This window comes from Lonchura striata, chromosome 14 (genome assembly GCF_050655825.1).
Source record: "Lonchura striata isolate lonStrDom1 chromosome 14, ASM5065582v1, whole genome shotgun sequence".
Classification (NCBI taxonomy): Eukaryota; Metazoa; Chordata; class Aves; order Passeriformes; family Estrildidae; genus Lonchura; species Lonchura striata.
The window spans coordinates 5,284,826-5,305,879 of record NC_140716.1 but is presented as its reverse complement, the minus strand read 5'-3'; the positions used below and the strand labels follow the sequence as shown (position 1 = coordinate 5,305,879).

Genomic DNA, 21,054 nt, shown 5'->3' with positions numbered 1-21,054 from the left:
CTAAGGGCAATTCTCCATGCTCATAGCATTCTTTGCTTTTTTTTCCCAGTTAGAGAATTCCTGTCTAGTCTAATTCCTTAGACTAGAACTGACTGAGAGGTGAAAGGAGGCAAGAAAAAACAAGGTGTTTACTGGGGGAAACTGCGGTGCTGGAGTATCCCAAGGCTCAAGACTATGTTGGTCCTTAATATGCTGGCAGAGCAGCTCCTGCTGTTGGCCTGTACCTGCCAGCCCAGGGCTGCTGCAGCCCCTGGTCCTCTCTGCTCCCACCCAGCCCCTCTGCAGCACCTGGGGCTGATGCCTTGGCTTTTAACTTTCATATTTCTCAGATTCTGTGCTGCCTAGGTGTGTAGCTCTGAGCTTCATATGAAGTGTTAGTAAGCTCTCTTCTCAAAGTTAGGCAAAACAATCTTTTTCCAGCTTGAGACCAAGGAAAAGTGTTACAAACCTCAGGACCAAAAGTATAAGCAATGAAGAACCTAGGGGAGCAAACAAGAAGGATGGGGCTTCATAACCCAAAGCTGTAACTGGACAATTAATCCCAATATGGAAATGGACCAAAACTTATAAAAGTGTGAAACCTCGTGACTGGTTGTCCATTTATTGACCATTTTGGGTCCATCTAGGGTGTAGCCCTGGCTGGGCTCTTGTGCTGCCCAAGGTGTATCCATTGAGGCCTTTTGATAAATCCCTGCTTTATTCTCTTAGCTCTGTCTAATCTCTGTTCCAGGTTCAGCCTCTCAAAGCATCACAGCCTCCAGTCCCAGCTGCTCAAAGCCTTTGTCAGTGCCCTTTGCAAGGCTGCACAAGCTCACCTGGTTTTGGAGAGCTGCTGCTCAGGTCCCCTCTGTCCTCCTCTGACTCACACGAGTCCCATTCATTATTGACCTGGGCACCTGAATGAATTCTGTCTTCCTGAATTATTTCTGAAGACATTAGATCTTCTCAGATTGTTCATCTTCCCCAGACATGACAGCTTGCAGGCACCTGGGAATAAATGGTGCCTTGGAACAATTTCATTGTTTCTATTCCAGGCAACAGGAATTCCTCAGATCTCAACATCAGTCCCCAAACCCCGGTGTGTTAGCATAACCTCCAGACAGCTACGAGTTTCTTGACCCAGAAAAAGGATAGGATTTATGATGAACCCTGGGAGACCAGTGTCCTTGCAGCCTGTGCACCCTAATGGTGTGCAGAATATTGTGTGCTCCTCCGGCTGGAGTTTTCTTGTCAAAACAGTTCTCTCTGTCAGCAAATGCCACTTCCACAAAACGGGCTTATGTGTGTGAAATCAAATCAATGTTGATTAATTTTCAGTTTGGAAAAGAGGGGGGAAAAAAACGTTAAAAATGTCAAGATGCCTTCTCCTTTCATTCTTGCAAGAAGAGCTTCAATTCTTTATCTCTTAATGACCTTTTGTTTAAAGCCTTTGTGTTTTCTAAGAAGTATTCAGAAAAGGACAAAGCAAAATGAAGTGTTAAATATCTTTTGAAGGAAAATGTGTCTCATTCCATAAGCTCTTTTTTGTAATTATTGTTTATAGGGAGTCAGGAATCACAGTTCTTTTCTCTCTGATTTTTTGCCATTTTGTCCCAAACCAAGTGTATACTTCAATACTCCTTGCTCTGCCCTGGCTGAGACGTGGCCCCTGTGCTGGGCACTGTGGCACAACAAACCAAAGTTTTAGCAGGGCCAGTAGTGGTAGGACAAGGGGTGATGGTTTTAAACAAAAAGAGGGTCACTTTCGATTCGATAAAGGGAAGTTTTTTAGAATGAAGGTGGTGAATCATTGGCACAGGTTGCCCAGAGAAACTGTGGCTGCCCCATTGTTGGAAGTGTTCAAAGCTAGGCTGGATGGGGCATTTAGCAAGCTGGGTGGGTGGAAGGTGTCCCTGGCCATGACAGGGGGTTTGAACTTGGTGACCTTTAAAGGTCCCTTCCAACCCAAACTCTTCTATGATTTTATAATTCTGTGATTTTTTTGCACAGACAGTTGTGACAAAGCTTTTATATAGAGCTGGTCCACATTGTTTCACTCACATTAAGGACTTTTGTTTAGGTTTTTTTTTCATCCTGGGAAGAAGTTTTTTTGACCTACATAAAAAAGTTTGCTGAAAGCTCTTGCATCCTTCAAAATCACTCATAAAGCTTAAAAAAAAATCTTTTTTTTTTTCAAGTTATTTGAAACTCATGTAAAAATTTTCATTCTGGTTTTGTTAGTTTTCCTTTCCTCATTTCTTTTTTTTAAAAAACTCTAAGTAAAAAGCAGAGTAGTTGGGGAGAAAGGAGTCATTATAGAAAACTGAACATTTCTACTTGAAAGGACAAGAGTTGAACTGGAAAATATTCTTTCAACTTAAAGAAAAAAATCAGGAAAAAGTTTTTTTTCTGAAGGGTAAATATAAACGTTTCCAGTGAAAATGTTCTGAGGGGAGAATGGTTATTTTGGAGCATTTCTCTTCCCCAGCCCCATGGGATGCCCTTAGTTGTGCACTTAAAAATCTGAGCTGCACAGATCAGAGGCAGTGAATGCCTGGGCTCCTCCTTGGGACTGTGACTTTCCTGCTGCTGCTTGGGGGGACAAACTGTCTGAGTGGGGGGGCCAGAGTGAGCAGGGGTTTGCTGCCAGACTAAGGGACAGTTTTAACCTCTGGAGCTGGGATTTCACCCACGAACAGGACACCAGCACTCGCTCTCATGCTTAATGAACCCTCTTTAACAAACTCTTCACTGATGCTGTGAGGGGCAGTCTCAAAGTCGTGGAGCTTTTTCTTCAATCTGCATCTCTTCCTGTTGCACAGAGCTGAGCTCTGTGTGTGTGCATCACTTTTCTCTTTCCTGGCACCACATCCCTCTCAGCCTTCTGACACATATGTCTCTTGCTGGAATTTTTTCCTCCCAGCCTCCAGCACTCAAGCAGCCGAGCAGCATTTGTGTGTCTCCAACAAGTAGCCACTGAGCCTGAGAAATGCATTAGCTGCCTGACCTGGTTCCATCCAGGTGTGAAAAGATGCAGTGGCTCTGGCTCAGCTCCACCTTTTCTGACCATGTGAGGAGAGGCAGAAGGCTTCTCCTCTCTCCACCAGTTTGCATCATTCAAGTCTATTTAAAAAAAAAACCAACCAAACAGGATAGGAGTGGTGAGCGGATAGACAGAGCCAATCATGGGGAAACTGTGCAGACTAAAAGGCATTTACTGGATTTTCTGTACTAGAAATGAAAGGAAAACCCTTCAATTAGCTGTCTGCCCGAAGAGCTGAGCAGAAAGGGATGAAAGCTGAGATGCTTTTGCAGGAGCAAAGGGAAATCACCAGCCAGGTTTGTGGGCTCTGAGTCAGGAATCATCGTCAGAGGGGTGTTCAGCATCTCCTACTGCAAGGTGGAGAGCCTCCCTCTGTCCAGCTTTTGTGCTTTCCCCTGCTTTCTTCCACAGCTCTCCTTCTTGGCAGTGTTTCTGCAATCCTCAATTCATGCTCAGAGCTTTGGAGCTTCACCTTGTCAAGTGCTGGTGCTCATGTGTGGGGCACCCAGCTTGTCCCTGTGCCCAGGAGGGTGATGTGGGTGCTGAGCAGCAGGATTACAGCTCATGGTCCTTGTCCTCCTCACCCAGGGGCCTCCTGCCCCAAGCCTCTGTGCATATATCAGCACATCCAACCCTCCCAGCCAGTGCTTTGGGCCACTTGTCACCATTTTGTAAAGCAAACAGGTCACCTGGGAAGGGAAGCAGCAGCTGTTCTGCTTCCCAGGGTTTCAGGCATCTGCTCCTTGCACACACACACACAGACACACACAGACATACACAGGCTGCCTTCACCTAACAAACAATTATTTAACAGAGGATGCAAATAGTATAATTACTGTTATTTGTTTAGCTGTTATAAGTGTTTGAAATGTAAATGTCAACTTTGGGATTTTTTTGCAAGGGTATGTGTGTGTTGCTGGCTTTCTCTCTCTCTTGTGTGTGCTCTCCCTGGATTGCAATTTGATGAATTTCTCCTTGTCCTAGAAAAAAAAGCTAATGTGATTTCTCTGCGATTACAGCCGAAGACGTCGAAGTGGGGATTACTCACAGTAACTCCTCTTACTTAGCAGATCTGAGTGGGAGGCAGGATTCATTACACCGAGCAGAGAAACAAAGAGGAAATGTCTTTCAGCTTGTGTCTGCCGAGGCAGCATCCTCAGCAGAGCCAGGGCTTCCCTCCCTGGAAGGCAGAGGGTCAGGCAGGGCAGTGGCAGCGATGTCAGGATTTTGGCAGCAGGCTCACAGGAGCCTCTTCCTGGCCTGCCACGGCTCCTCCGTGCACAGGAGGAGCAGCAAGTCTGAACTCTGTTTTTCTAAGCAATGTTTTTCTTTCTGAAGGAGACTGGAGAAATAGAAATTGTGGGAATCCAGGGCTTCTCTCTGGCTGCCCTGGAAGGTCTGGGACCCTGGCAGGGGCCAGGAACCCCCCTGGACAGAGCCCCCAGAGACACTGGCTGTGATCTCTGTCCATGGAAAAGAGTTTTCAATCTTACAGGATGAATTACAAGCTCGGAGTGTTTGATATAAGTAATAATTAAGTGTGGCACGGATGCAAAAGTAGAATTTTAGGATTCTAGATGAGGGGTCCAAAGGGGACAAGATGGAGGAAATTGGGTGTGTCTTGTCCTTTTTCTTCATGCCCTCCATGTTTCACTGCAGTATTGGCATTTTTCTGTTGGTTTAGGCTGGGGACACACTGTCCAACGTAGGTGACAGATATTGGCACGTTATTGTAAATCCAGCCCAGGGAGTTTCTGGTATTTAATGTTTGTCACATCCCACTGAGGGCAGAGCCCCACACGCTGCCCTGCAGGACAGAGCTGGGCAGGGCAGCAGAACATGTGAGAGATAAACAGAATAAACAACCTGGAAACCAGCACAGACCAATTATGGCTTCTTCTTTGGCAGAGGGGCTGACAGACAGAGACTTTCTACAATCTGGGAATCATCAATACTACAGATTCCGACAGAAATAACATTCCAGCCACCAGCATGCTCCAGGTAGAGCCCTGGTAGTCAGTAGGGTGGCATTTCCAAGGGTGTGTCCCACTGTCACCCGTCCTGGTGGCATTCAGTACAAAGGGAACTCTGAGGAGGTGCTCATCCCTAGGTCACAGCCGGTAGTTCAGGCACTTAACCCAGGGCTGTTACCTCTCAGTCAGTCTGTCCTCTTGCTCCTGACTGGCTTTGCAGTCCAGTCTCAGCAGCTGCTCCGTGCTGGGGAGGCTGTCATGGACAGAGCAGTCCTCTGGAGCTGCAGCTCCTCTCTGATATTCCACAGCACCCCATACCTGCCGGGCACAACCCAGCCGTGCTCTGCCTTTAGAGCTTTCTCAGATCCACAGGTCCAAGATTAAGCCAGTTGGATTCATCAGCTGGCAGCAAGCCTGGCACCAGCTTTTCCTTCAGCTGGCTCAAAAGCCAGCCCAGGAGATGGAATGAGAGTGGAAAGGCTGCACTGCTGCCATATCCCACCCTCCATCCTCTCCGTGACCCCTGTTCATGCAGAATGCTGGGATGGGGAGCTGTTGGTTTTTATGGGAATCCCAGGGCTGTGGGAGGGGTAAGAGTTTTCCAGTGTGAACCAGAGGGACTGGAAAGAATGAGGCAGTAAACGCAACCTGGAGGAGCAGGCAGAGCTTTGTGCCCAGCTCAGCCCCAGGATCTGCTGGGATCAGTGGCTGTGGCTGAGGGTGTGTTGGGGCAGAAGCCTGCACAGGGTGGTGGTGGAGCACAAGCTGGGCTCTGTGGCATGGCAAGAAGATGCTGAACCAGGCTTTGCTGCTGCTTCAGGTTTCCCCCTGCTCTCTGGCAGGGCTTGAGCTGCTGGCACAGGAGCACTCTGGCGTGCTGGCAGAGTGCTGGGAGTTGGTGCATGGCTCTGACATGTTCATCTCCTAATTGGGGCTGTCTGTGCTCTCTGCACCAGCTTGTTAGTGCCCATCAGCAAGGCTGCTGGTCCCTGGGCACTCCCACCAGACATGAGGTGGAACCAGCAAAGCCATTTGGTTTTTAGTTGCAAAGACAGGAATCCAGTGACCTTTGGCAGATTTCATAGCCCAGCAGGCTCGTGTAATTGAAGCTGGTGATGATTTGTCATGGCTCTAAACTTTCCCTATCTATTTCATTCCTCACTCCCTCAGTCTCTCTTGTTCCCTCTTTCTCTCTCCTTCTTTGTTATCTCATTATCTCCATGCCTTTCTCTTTTTCTCTCTTTAACCATAGCATTTCCCAGCATGGAGAGGTGTTTGTCTTCGAGGGATTTAACTTCTGCCTGTCACAGTATTTTCTCCACTTCACATCCATTATCCAAGAAAATCGCTTTCTACCCATGACCACGAGATTTGCACCTGCCAGAAAAATCCAGTCCATTCCATCATAAATAATGCTTTGCTGTGGTCAGTATCCCCAAGCAGCCATGAGCTCCAAACCCCAACTTTCCTCCCCCTGTCAGGTGAAGGTTGAAGTGATATTATCACTTTTATTGAAATTCCCTGGTAGAAGGCAGGTTCAATGCTATTAACATATTTCAATTCAAGCCATTCTTATTTTAATTAGCCTTAAGTAATTAGTTCTAATTCATTGCCATTTTTTGCTCTGCATATTTTGGGTTATTTACTTCCCTTGCTAAGTAACAATTTGATGTAATTATGTGCTACTCATTCTTTCTATTTACATATGCTCACTCACTCAGATTTCCTCGTTGAAATTTCAACAGATCCTTTGAATTCCCTCTTGAATTGTTTTCTGAGTTGTCAGCGGTGTGGAAATTGTGGGGTGGAGAGAGAATTGATCCTCTTCTTTGGACATCCCTGGTGCCAAAGGCAGTGAGAGTGCCTGTGAGCACCTGGGCTGGCAATGGGCTGCTCTTGGCAGGGAAGGTCCATTGCCAGCCTTTGTTCCTGGGACTCTGGATTCCCATATGAAAGGAGTTTGGGGACTGTATCCAACTCTCTCTGTCTTCCTCTTGGGTTGTTTTAGCCCAGATGCCAAAGGGACCAGTCAGTGTTGCTGCTTCCTTTCATTTTCTTTGTGCAGCCATAGATGCTTTGGCATTCCAGAATGGAAATGCCCTGGATTTCCAGAATTGCAGTGCCTCCGTTGCTCAAAAAGCCTGCACCCTTTCAAGTCCTGTAATTTTTTACACATTTTGAGTACTTTGAGCAATTTGTCACATTTACATGTGTCAGTTTCTTATCTGGAGCGTACTTTTATCTCAGCAACCATTTTTATAATTCCTCTGAAGGACTATATTATTGTCTTCTTCTTTCCTTAAGGATTGACCTTTTCTTACACCTTCTCCATAGCTGAGGTTCTCAGAGGGTCGTGCTTCATCCATCTGAAGATGTTTGCTGTCCATCTGCTCTGAACCCATCTTTTCCATTGCCTCAAGACTTGATTCTGAGCAGTCTTAACATCTGCCTTCCTGCAGATCCTGCAAAAACGTGGATTTCATGCTCACATGGAGTGTGTTTATACCTGTGTGTATATGCCTCACAACTTTTAAGTGCATTATCCAACTCCAGCCGAATTTGATAGAGGGTAGCAGTCTCAAAAATAGCAAGTTCCCTCAAGGTTTGAGCAGACAGGCAGAGGTAGAAGAGAGATGCCCTACTTCTACAGAAGAAAAAGCTGCCATGTTGTGCTGATCCTTTATTTGATGCTGGTGAATCCATTTGGGAGAGAGCACAAATCTCTGCACCCACCCACAGGAAGGACTTCAATCAGCCCATGCCCCTTCTCATTGTCCAAGTCAATCAAGCTCAAAAAAAGCAAGAATTCATAGTTCTGATGCTCATGGAACTACTTGAGATTTTTTTTTTTTTCAAGTATCTTTTTCACTAAAATCTTATCAGCCGTTTGAATCCATGTTCCATTAGCAAATCCTGCTTGCTTCATGAATATGCAGGATCAAAATGTGTAGCATTGGCTTAACTGCTCCCATTGAAGTTGGTAATAAAACTCCTGCTGACTTCAAAGAGAATAGAGTTAGACCAGTGCTGAGTGCTTTGGAAAATCCCAACCCTTGTTGTTATTTTGTTCTTAATTCATCCACTCAGGAGCTGTGGGATGAGATTAAATACTCCAGAATAACTAAAGAGGGGGGAAAGTTAACAAAAAGAAAAGATCAAAGAGCCCAAAATTAAAATCTAGATTCTGAGGCAAATATTTAAGGACCTGTTTTTCAAGATGGGAAGTGAGAGCAGTTCTGCTTTTGTTTGAGGAAGGGTCACAAGCTGCAGCCTTGAGGCAGGAGAGGTGCTTCACACCTCACACCGAGGCCTTGGGTGGAAGTTCAAATCTGAGTGACACAAATGGGACCTCCAAACTGTGTCAAGGCTACACATGATCATGAGTTGGAGTAGAACTGATTCCTTAAATTCTCTCCTTACACTTCAGTTTTCCACATCCAGAAGGGTCCAAAGAGGTTCTGGTCTCCTCTGTTGGCACCAGGAAAAGGCAAAAGCCCAAAACATCCCATGGGTTATCAACATCTGCAAGTGAGCAGATCCCCCTTAAATGATCTATTCCTCTCCTCCTCTCTTGCTGGGAATTGTGCAGGGAAAATGTGTTGCAGAACTTTACAGCTCTTCACTTTGGTTTTTATTCCCAGATGAATGAAGTTCTCAGGTCTTTGTTTTCCCAGTATTTGAAGCCATAGCTCCCAAACTGCCATGGGAAGGGGAAGATTCCCTACTACCACCCAATTTAGTGGTGCATTATGCCCACTGACTTTAAGGAGACATAAACAAAATTGTCATACCCAAATGATTTCCACTGGGCATTGCTCCCTTGGCATGAACACATTCTTACCTGTTTTGCTGAATCAGGGCATGTTCTTCTTGCAGGGACTTGGTGTTTTAGTGTGGGCTATTTTGGTATTTTCATCTCCTACGATTATTTCCACTGGAAAAAACACAGTATTTTTCATTCCAGCAGTATTTTTGGTAACAGTTACTATTTCCTGACAATATGTCTGTATTTTAGCACAAAACCAAATTACATGTTGGAAGTGCCTTTCCCCACTGCAGTTTCTCCAGCACTACTCACAAACCAGTTACATCAAGAACATTATCTGGAAGAGGCACAATAGAGGCTATATTAAGTTTTATACAGACTTGCCATAAAATTACATGCAATAGCTACTTGATCTTGTTACATCAATCAATTTTTGCCTGGCCATTTGGAAAGCAACTGCTTTTATCTTGATGGCTTATTTTTTTAATTCAGACCTTGCAAGGATTTTACCAAGAGTTTTTGTCCAGTGCCTGCATAATTCTCCTGGTCACATGGTTTAGTACAATATGACTGTTAGTGCACTTTTGCATGATAAGGGGAATTGGCAAAAAGAACCCTCTCACTGTAGTTCATTTTCATTGTTTTTCTGATTTCTTTTTGTCTTTTACTCTCTGTTCCTTGATGTCTATAAAAATTTTGACAGCAGTTAGAACTGGATGCTATAAAACAGGCTAGAAACTGTGACAAATTTTTTTTTTTTTTTGCTCTCCTGCCTGCCACTGTGCTCCAGAAGAATGTGAATTTACCATCAAACTTCTGCAGAGTTGGAACCTCTCTTTTAAGCTTGGTAATAATAGGTAAAATCCTACTCCCTGGCTGCACCATATAATCATTATTATCTTACAAATCCTAAGTGCTTTGTGTAGTCTTCAAGGATGTGTTCCTAGTACTGTGCTTTAGGAGAAAAAAGAAGGATCATAATTGTGGAAAATTGCATTTTGTTGCATCCTTTGCCAATTCCTTGAGATCAAAATGGTTAATTTCCCCCTGCTCTATCCCTTGTACAAACTTTGAATCAGTACAATTTAATCTGGTGAGCCAGAACAGGGCTGCAGATTTATACTACAGATTTTTCTTGTTGGTAGATTCCTTCAGCTTAGTTGTGAAAAGACCTAAAGAGGTCGAGTGTCCAGTTTTGATTAGATACAAATTATTCCTAATTTACCATCCAAATATCTGTTGTTGTTCTGGTCTGTACTTTAATTTGAAGATTAATATTGGCTTTCTCAAAAAAGAGTTGTGAGGTTGATTTTAAAAACTTAATGAAAACTAAGTTCTTAAATAAAACTTAATAAAACTCAGTAAGTTTTATTATTAATAAAGGCCTGTATCGACATGGTTACAATTTTCTTTTACATGACAAAGAAATTTTGGATAGCTGCAGAAGTAACCCTAAAAAAGAGGGGAAATGATGAAGGAAGAAGTTCATACAAATGCTGCCTTGTTGGAACCTGTGTACTTTGTTCTACTTTGCAGTTTCATTCTGAAACTTATGCAAAAGCACCGTATGGGATGAAACTTTCAGGTGTATTAAACCCATCCCATAATGTTTATTTTTGTACATGGACAAGAGATTAGAGTTTTTCCATTGAACTTCCAAAATCATCATCAAAAGCGATCATTACTTTGTGAGCACTTTGTAGTCTTGTGTCTGTCCTACACAAGTTAATTCATGTAAATCTAAAGAAGTGGTTGCAGGCAGGATGGCATCAGAAATATGGAAATAGAGCATCTGGGTAGCAAGGGTAGGTTTTTGCAATGTTTCCATTGAAATTATTTTCTCCTGCCAAGTGAACAGATGCAGTGAAAACAGACAGTCTTATCAGCAGCCTTTCTTTTGGAGAGAACAAATGAGTGAGTGATCCATCAAAATATTTCTTTCATTTGATTAAACAGATGATATTTATAGCATTTCTAAATATAAACCAAACTGAGGTGGAAAAGAGGAAGGTTCACAAAGAATGGCTACTCTACAAAGTCAGGTGCTGTTCCTGTACCCAGAAGTATTTTTAAATTCCTATTTATTCACCTGAGCTGAGTGAATGCAGTTCACTGCACTCTGAGGGTGTTCAGCAGACTTACAGTCCTGATGCTCATATTTTGGTCTGATGCTGTGGGCTGCAGTTACGTTTGCTTATAGATTTCCTTTTGTTTCACATTAGAGTAACAACAATATACCTAAGGGTTTCAAGAGTCTACCTTTTTCTTATGTTACAGTACAGGTTCTGGAATAAATAGCTAGAAATGCTGAAAATTTAGCAATGAGATAATAGAAAAATTTGTACCTTGCAGAAAAGTACAAGATTTTGACACTAGGTTGCATTCTGAATAGAATATTAAGTTATTATTAAAATATAATTTAGGTTAATTTTAATGTCATTTGGATGTGAATGTATAAAGATTTTGTTACGTGATAGAAATAGAAATGGAAAATTATCCTGAGGTATTGCAAATGAAACGTTTATCAAAACATTCCTAATTATTTTAAAATATGATTTTGCCAGAAAAAATTGTGTCATGAGAAATTTCAGCTTTTTTGAAATGCAACTTTCTGCTGGGAAAGTGAACTAACACCTGACCAGGACTGCCTGGCTGTAGAGCCTGCTGGTCACATTTAACTCCTTTGCCAGAAATTGCATGTTATTAACCCTTTGACCATTGGTATGATACTGTAATGTTGGGCTTATTTTGGTTTTGCCTTTTTCTAAACTGAGCTACATCTTCTTATTAAAATAATTTTGCATTTGTTCTGAAAAATTTCCATATTTTTGTACTTTATATAAACTCCCTTATAATAAGGCAAAGCATTCCCTTTTATCTTGCTGCCCCTTTCATGGAAGTCTCCTTTGGCCATTTTATTTGTGATTTTGCCTTTTCCCTTGATTATGTGTTGAGATTTCTGTTTCAGTCTTTAGCATTCTGTCCTGCTTTTGAGTTACAGTGTTCATCTTTGGAGCTTGTTGTCCCTGTGTTTCTTTATCAGGGGAAGCAGCTTTTCCACAAATGCATTTTCTTGACATTGTTAGCAATCCCAAAAACTATCCTGGAATAAGAGTTTTCATTGCTTAATGTAAGATGTCCTCATGAGTAATCCTGAGTAATTTAATTTCATATCTTCTAAAATGTCATTTCTAAGATGGTCAAACTGACATTTGTGTTCTCTGTCAACATAGTATTGAGTCTAATACTGTGTGTTCCCTTCTTTCCACTGAAAAATCTAAACCCAGAAGATATTATTATTTGAGTATTTTTGCTCAGATATTTAAATGCTGGTATGGAAGATGATTATTGACTTTTCCCTTAAATGATGTAGTCATTTGCAAAAATCAATTTTCCTTATATATTCACCAGCTGTATTTAAGAACCAGCATTTGGCTAGCAATTTTCACAATTTAAAATAGAAAAATATGTCAAGTGGTGACTTTCCTTAAGAGATCTCCAACTCTTCCCTGTCACATTAATCTCTTTTTAAATAGAGGAAAATTGAGGCAGAGATGTAGAAATTTGTCCCAGGAAACTCAGTGGTTGAAGCAGGAAGGAAAAGAGAAAACAAATCGAAAAGGAGAAACCAAGCAGTGGTATCCATCCTGCTGGACTGTCATATTGTTAAATGAACCTGTTCAATTCACAGGAGGGTAATCTATATCACTTAGGCTCTAAGAATCCTCTGTTCCATGTTTCTGGATAGACAGATGGATGCTCCCTTCACATGTCTGAGTTACTTTTGGTATCACCCTGTGAACTGAAGGTCTTGCTCTGCCTTGTCTCGAACGTGTTCCCAAGAGCACTGCGAGCAGCCTGTTAAATATGGATGATCCATCTTGATTTTCCAGATGAGTCAAGAAAAAATACTGGGAATTTTTTTTGACAGGTGTAAGCCAATTGGTGTAGAGAGCTGAAGTCTCCAAGGCATTTCCCTGGCCCCCAAGGAAACCCTTGGCTTCCAGCCATGGGCTCTTTGTCATCAGCTGCATCCTGTTCCTGGCAGCAGCTCAGCCCAGGAAAGAGCACAAATCCCTCTCCTGGTGAATTAGCAATCACAACTTTTCATTGATTTTATCCCCACTTGTCCTCCACATTTGTTGGCTTTGGAGAAGGATCTTAACATACTTTTTGCAAGTTGTGTGCCCTGCTCAGAACCAGCTGCAACATTTCCTTTGGAAAGCTGTATATGGATGGCAGCCTGGCCTTCCTCTTGTGACTTCTCCTGACATTTAGTTCCCTATGTGATCTTCTCATGCTGATCTTTGAAATGGCAATATCTGGTTTTCCTTTAGAGTTTCTGAGTCCTGACTTCTGGGTTTTGCACAGATAACCTATCCTGTGTTATATAGCAGGAGTGGAATCTGGAGAGGTTTTGGCAGGATGCCTCTAGGAGGTAGCTTCAATGGTTCTAGGATCTAATACCTGAGCTGGCACTAAGAACTTGGTCTTCTGAGAGGACTAAAACTGTCTCCCACTGAAGTCATGGAAGATAATCTCATTTATTTATGGAAGACTTATAGCAAGAAGCCTCCTAGAACACAGTAGGATTATTTTTGCAGTGTGGGTTATTAGCACTGACCCTGGACTATGGAAAAACAGAGACATGAAACCTTCTGTCTGCAAAATAGCTCTCCAGGTTGTAAGGAAACCCTTAAAATTGCAATACTTGGCTATTCAAAACTGGGAAGATGGGTAGAAGAATACTGGTGGTGTCTCAGAAATAAATTGGTGGTTTGGAAAAGTTTGGAATTGCTAATCTCAGGAAAACCCACTCTCAGTAAAAGGCTTGGTCTTTTAGGATGTCTGTCTTGAGAGTTGCACGCAGCTGAGAGACCAGTCCCTGCTTTCCTCCTAGGAGTGCAAAATTACAACTTTCAGGTCACACTTAAAAAGCAATTGGATGTAATCTGTACCTTTTGCATGACATAAAAGAACTAGATGAGATAATCAGGCACCAGCACATCCTCAGGTCTTTTTTAAATACTGAGATCACTCCAGGGTATGCTTATGATGATTTCCCCTCCTGCATCTCCTGTCTGCTGAGGGAACTGCTTCTCTTGTGTCTGTTCACTGTAGGTGTTGGCCAAGTGCTCCCAACATACCACCATTACTGGCACAACTTGAGTTATCTTCTCTGGTGGGGCACTCCCTGTTTCAGCACTAGAAAGGTGAAGTGTCTAGGCCAAGTTCATCATCCAGACTCCACAGTCAGTGGAGAAAGTTGAACACCTCCAGAGTGTAATTCATCCCATCCAAAAATAGATGTTTAAGACAGGAAGAATGAATCACTCTCTGGGGGTTGGTGCACGTCTCTCTGTTCACTGATGATAAAAGAAGTCTAGACAATTACCTTAACCTAGACATCCAGCTGTAAGACACCTTCAGCTGCATGAGATCGAGCTGTGCTTTCAGGTCCCTAAGGACTGATTTCCACCCCCCTGTTCAAATAGGAAACAGTTTTGATTTCACAGCAGCTTTCAAGCTGAAGTCACTGACAATCAGAATCTCAGTGAGCCACATATGGCAGTTTTACCATAACTGAATAGCTTTTTAATGAAAGGGTTTTTTACCCTCAGTCCCATGTGGGAATTATCCATGAGAAGTTGATGGTGTTTGGAGGAATATTTCTTTCTTTTACTTGCTGAACCATTGCCACCATTAAATATTGCTGCATAATTTCCTCCCAAGGAGTCTGTTGCATGTAGATAATATTCAAAATGTGGTCCCCATTGATTACTTTGATTGAACACATGCCACACACGATGTTCTCCATGAGCAGGAGCACAGCTCTTCAGATGGTGCTTGCAAACAGCTCTCATTTGTGAGTTCTTTTCTCGTGGTCTGAAATTCATCTTTCATCTTCTCTCTTGCCTTCCCATGAGCTCATTTATTAAAGTATTTAGGGAAAGGCAGACAGGGAAAGGCAATGGATGACTGCAGAAGGCAACAGAGCACCAAGATCATAAGGAGCATCCACAGAACCCTGGAGAAGGAAACAGTTTGCCTTGAAATATGTGAAGATTTAATTCCTTTGACTTTCACTTTTAGATTATTTTTTGCCCTTTCTCTTTTAAAAGTTCAATTCAACATGGAAGTGTTGTATTTTCTTCAAGGAAAATACTTGGAAAAGATATTGACCAATATGGTTCATGGAAAACATTCTTTTTTTCAAGATGTCTTTTGTCTCTCTCTTTTGGAAGATGGCAGGAAGTTTGGATGAAGCCTGAAATGTTTGGAGTTCTTTTGTTTGTTTGTTTTGTTTGTTTATTGGTTTTGTTTTGTTTTTTGTTGTTTGCATGTGTATGTGAATTTTCTAGTTGCCAGAAAAAGTAATTTGCCCAGTGATGTTACAGGTGCCTCTTTGCTTCCCCTGCTAAGACATCTGCCCACTGCTGTCTGCAGGAGCCCTCAGTGGAGTCCAACTGAAGCAGTGGATGTGTTTCTCTCAGGGATTTCCTTGCTTCATCCCTCGCTGTGTCAGAGCTGAACACATCCTGCCAAGATTCGAGCAAAATATTCCAGAAAAGGTTGAGATACTCACCGAGCTCAAACTCCTGTACAAGAAGTACCCTGGAGCAAAACCAGAGCTGCGAGACACCATCACACCGAGCGGCTTCCCCCACCCCGGCAGGCACCACGCCGTACCAGACAAACTCCTCCAGATAGGATCCAGGCAGAGATGTTTGCTTAACACAGCAGCTCTTTGAAAAGGCAAATAAATGGACAGTGAAGCTACACAGACGTGTCACTGTGCAGCGATTTCCGTTTAGCATTTACGTTTAGTGCCAGGAAACCCTGACTCATGAATATGAAATCAGAAGGAAAGGAAGAAAGCAGTTGTTCATTATTAGAGCTTCGAATTGGGCATGTGGTGGAAATTAGCATTAAAAAACATGCAGGTTAAAAAGAGAGGGGCTGGCTCTGATGGTCCAGGAGGCTTGAAGAGCCTGGCTCTTCAACCAGGGGATGTGGGGGCCTCTCTGCTCTCAGGTTTGCCCATGGGGAGTTGCTGCTAGAGAAGAGCCCTGGAGCTCAAGGTTACCATCATGAGGCTCTTGCTCATTTTGAAGAGAGGGAAAGCAGGTCTTGAATATGCTTGGAAACCCTCCAAATTTACCTTGAGGTAATGGTGAGGAAAGGCAGGGAAGAAGCATCTCTTAATTACCAGAAATAAGAGAAATAACTGAGAGGAACCTCCAAGAAAACAAATCAATCTTAGATATAAATCCTGAGTTCCCTAAAGGAAGCTCACCTTTAATGAGACTCAGTGAGGTAAAAAAGAAGGGACCCACAGCCCTGATGCTTCTGCAGGTGAGATGCCTCTCTCTGCCCCTCACCTGCACTCTAAAGCTGATAAAAGCTTCTGTGAGCCTGGGGTGAACGTGGCTCCCTTCAGCAGAAGTGACCTTCCTTCCAGCCAAAGATATATTCTACACATATTTCTACACATATTTCACCTTGAGAGAGCTGAGCTTGTTCTGCCAAGGAGGGATGTGGGTCAGAATCACAGGATCATAGAATATCCTGAGTTGGAAGGGGTCCAGAAGGGTCACTGAGTCCAGCTCCTGGCCCTGCACAAGACGACCAACCCCAAGAATCACACCAGGCACCCGAGAGTCATCCAGAATTTTCTTGAACACTGGCAGGCTTGGTGCTGCAACTGCTTCCCTGGGGAGCCTGTTCTAGTGCCCAAACACCCTCTGGGTGAAGAACCTCTTCCTAATGTCTCTAAGAAGAGTGATGCTATTGCAGCAAATATTTTTGATGGTACTGGGAAGGAAGAAGCAAATAAAGATGTTGCTGCAGGCTGGCAAGTGCTTGTTTTCCAAAGCAGCTCCTTGCATCAAACCCTGGGAGCAGCTCAAGGCAGAAGGAAGTGTGTCATCCCCTCCAGTGCCTTCATCTGAAGCCACCCAGCTGTGCTGTATAAGTAACCCCCCGTTTCCTTGCATTTTGGTAATTCCAGTGCCCTTAAAATACGACAAGAGCTAATCTGTCAGTGTGGGGCACAGCAGCTCACGTAATAGCACAGCATTTTGCTGATACCCCTGGCCTGGAGGATGCAAGGAGCCAGGCAGGGGTTGGAAAATGGGCTGGGTGGGTAAATGCCCTCAGGAGGGGACAGATCTGCCAGGGTGCTCCTCACCCAGGTGTCCCCTCTGCCCCCAGTGACAGCACTGGATCATGGCTGTTTTGCAGAGCCAGGCTTTGCCCCAAGGCCAGGCCATGGGAAGCTGCTGGCAGGGCTCTGCTCCACCCCATGCAGCCATGACAGCTTCAGAGAGTTGTTAGCAAGCAAGGCGCGCTTGACGTGAATAATTAAAACACCTGCTGTGCTTTTAAATAGTTCAGAGCCAGCCTTGGAGCTGCATGTGTGAGCCATGGCTGCTGTCTGTGGAGGAGGCCAGAGGAAAGAGGAGGGCTGATATCCAGTGGAAAATGCAGGGCTTGGTGCTGCTTCTGGCAGGAGGAGGGATGATGCTGGCAGCTTCCAGAGGGATGCAGGCAGTCCCTGCTCCTGAGGGAGACTGGAGGCTGACACAGCTCTCCTTGCTGATGAACAGGCATCACAGCACAGAACTCTCCAAAATCTCCTCTCTGCCAAAAATTTAAGCAGCAGTGGAGCTCAGCACCCACCCTTCCAGCTGCCCCAGGGATCTCATGCTGGTTCAGCTCTCCAAACATGTGGGACAAGGACGTGGAGCAGAGGAACAGGGACAACCCCACAGCCTTAGGTCTCCATCAGCACTGGCAGCGTGGGGCCCCAAAACTGAGCACACACAGGTGGGCTCTGGGGAGGATGCACTGTCTTTTGTAAAGATTTCCCCAAGATATCAATTAGACGTTGGAATCAAAGCAGTTTCTGCATGAACAACTAACAAAGAGTTCCCTGCAGTCTCTCAGCAGCCGGACTCCTTCTGTTCCTACCCCCAGCTGCCAGAGTTTGGATCAGAATAGCACTGAAGGGCCCCGCGCCCCAGCACGGAGGAGCTTCATTGAGCAGGGGAAGATATCAAACACTGTGGCTGTGTCAGTGCTGCTGGAGCATGGAGATGTAAATCATCTCTTCTCATGAAAAAAAATGGGTTTCTGGGCAGGGGATGCAGGGGAAAAATGTCATTTTCACCATGAGTTACAGATTGAATTAAACTATTGTTTGACCATAGATCTATATCTTTTATAGATATGTATTTATATATATTTTGCTGTGGAGACCCTGGACAATTCCAGTTTGGGGTCACTGTGCAGTGATTTTTTTTTTCCCTCTTTTTTATTTTTAGTTCAACTATTGAACCAAAAAATTGGTTATTTTCACAGCTTTGCCATGATTACCTCCAGGGCACGTAAAAGCAAAGTTTTTAGAGATGGGAAAAAAAAGGTCTGTTTGGGGACTGACACGGTGAGGAGACAGGGGGAGCTGTGTGCTGACAGCTTTGCAAGAGTATGTGAACATCATCCTGATGTTTGGTCTGTTCCCATGTGGGGAGTGGGAGTTGCCACCTGCACCCCTTTCCTGTGGCCCTTTGCCCATGAAAGGCCAGGGCTCCTGGGCCGAAGATCAACAAATTAGTCTTCTTCTCCCTCACTGCAGAACGTTATCCATCTAAATATTTCCTTTAATTTAGAGCCATGTAGAGTTTGAAAAGCCCTTCAAGTTCACTCGGGCTGATGAATTGGTAATTGAGTGTACCTGGATGTCAGTGCCGGCTCTGCCTCTCTCTGCATTTGTATCAGCCCCTGTTTGTTTTCTCCAGCTGTAAATCACTCAGAACTTGGAGAGGCTTTTATCAAATCCTGCTAGGAGCCAGTCATTCTCCCTTTCACAAACACATTGCTAATGCCACGTGGAACCCACTGGATTTGCTGTTCATTTAAAAACAATGAGGATGGTATTAAATGGGAAGAAAAAATCCTTAGCAACAAGGGAGAAGGAGGAGGAAAAGAATTGCTCCTGTCTCTCTGGAGTTGGCTCCTTTGGTCTAATGTCTGTCCCACTGATCTCCTAATATGCTCTGCTTTGAGAGCCTGATTTATTGCTCCACACTGCTTTATCCCCTTGGGTGTTAAAGCACATGTTGTTCTCAGCTTCTTCAGCCACCAGCAGGTTGGCTGCCAGCCTTGGTCAAGCCTCACCAGTGCTTCCACCTCCTGTGCCCCTTTCTCCACAGCCCTGGGCATGGGGAGATAAGCAGGTGGTTTTAAGGGTTTCAGGGAGTCGGGGTCATCATCTTAAGGTCTCTGGGTTCTCCAGTGTGTTCTTGGTGAATTGCTCTCCAGTGGTGTTGATGATACCTGGCTGTCTCCATCAGTTACAGACCACAGCTGGCTCCCCTCCCACAGTGCCCATATCCATGGCTCAACCCCGTAAATGTGCTCCAGCACTGACAGATTTGGCAAAAGGGAATTTCAAACAAGAGAGGTAACAGTCCTGATTTGATTTTCTTGGAGCTGCTCTGATCCCTCACCCAGTGGAAGGACTGGAGGAACAGCACCATGTGTCTGGCATAACCCATCCACCCAGCCTGTGCTTGAATGTAGATTTTTTTTCAATGAACTGTTACTTTGCTATTTGCTCAGTGGAAAAAAACAGAAGTTATAAGCATTGACAAAGAGATGTGAGGATTTTGCAATCTGTGTGTGAATGTTTCGTGAGCATAAAATGAGGTGAAGTTTGCCAAACGATTATTCATTAGGAATTGTTCATTCAGCTCTAATTGCTTGGGTCTAACTGCTCTTAGAAGGACTGTGTGACACCTTTGTAATATGCAGTTAAGGTCAGAAAAGTGCTGGTAGAAATTGCTTCATGTTAAGTCAAGCTTTTCTTTGGGTGTTAGGGGGCTATTCCTGCTTAGTTTAGGAAGAGCAGTAAATGATGCTGCCTGGCTTCTTGCTGGGTCTGTGCAGCCCAGTTAGCTAACGGAGGGTGAGTGGTGCCTTATTGACTCCCCTTTCTCTGTGGAAGGAGCAATTAAATTCACCTGCAGAATCCCCATCTTCTCATGCGTGGCAGCGTGCAACTTCCCTGCATCTCAGCTAACTAGATTAGAGATTACTCATCTGATGAGAAAGCACCAGCTAGAAAGGGCCTGGCTTGGCTTTCAGATCCCAGCTGTTATTTGCAGGACTTATGCTTAGGAAAAGCATCACTTTCTTTTGTTTTGCTTCTAACCTGATAAACTTTGTCTGGAAACCCAGAGGAACAAGCACCAGGGAGCCCCACTGTCTGTCTTCCAGCAGCATTTTCTGAAATGGAACAGTACTTTAAAGTCTCGCCAGCTCAGCCTTTCACTTCACAGAATACGTACCTGTCTCTAAAACACCAGCTTATTTTTCCTTACCCCCATAATATTCCCATCCAACATTCACTCTCCTGGAAATCACCAATCCAATGTTCACCTACCTGCATTCAAACACCTGTCATTGTTCTTGTGCTACTGCTCTTCTCCTTCCAATTTAGAGATTACATTTCACAACTGACCTCCAACTACCTATTGCCTCCCCGTGACACTTCACCCTTGTCTGCCTGATTGATTAGTCTATTATGCTCTGCACTCTTCCTGATGACTTACAGATTGCCCAGTATCTGTCACAGGCTTTCTTTTGTTCTCTAATATTCTTGGAGTTTTGGAACACCCTCCGGCTGCCATTCTCTCCCCATATTCCCTGGTCACCACCTGCCTCTCTTATGAATGTCTAGTTTGGAAAAATGACAAGAAATCTTTTGCAAAATGAACCCCTACCTGCTGTGAGTTCACACATATGCTGGTAAAACACACTTCTAAGACACTGTCATTTTCAATGCGGCTCTTTATTTTCTTTGCACAATTTGGAGGTATAAAAATGTCACTAGATCAGGCTGTGATCAGTGACATGGCTTGGAAGGCAGCTTTCCCCAGGAAATTTCCTCACCTGCATAAGTCAATGAAGCAGTGACAGAGAGGGAGCAATGTTGTGTTTAATGGTGTGGGGGTAGGAGGGTTCTGTATCTGCTGGGGGAGAGGTCTGGGACGTGTCCCAGATCCATCCATCTCCCTGTGCTTGTCAGAGGTTGTCCAGCTCTCTGATATTGTTCCAGGCTTGTCCCAGCTTTGTCCATCATTCTGACATTTAATTAACTGCCCCATTCTCCTGGATCTTGCACCGGATTTGTGTTGTCTTTCTGAAATACCTCTTAGGTCTCTGAATATTACTAACAGGAGGGGTAACAAAATGGTTGTCACCAATATTGCTATTATTGTTAATAAAAC

General features: G+C 44.0%; 1 protein-coding gene across 3 annotated transcripts in view; it reads left to right on the top strand.

Annotated features, from left to right (window-relative positions):
- Window positions 1–21,054, top strand: part of ELFN1 (extracellular leucine rich repeat and fibronectin type III domain containing 1) — a 104,581-nt gene that overhangs the window by 36,620 nt on the left and 46,907 nt on the right. The window lies entirely within an intron of this gene.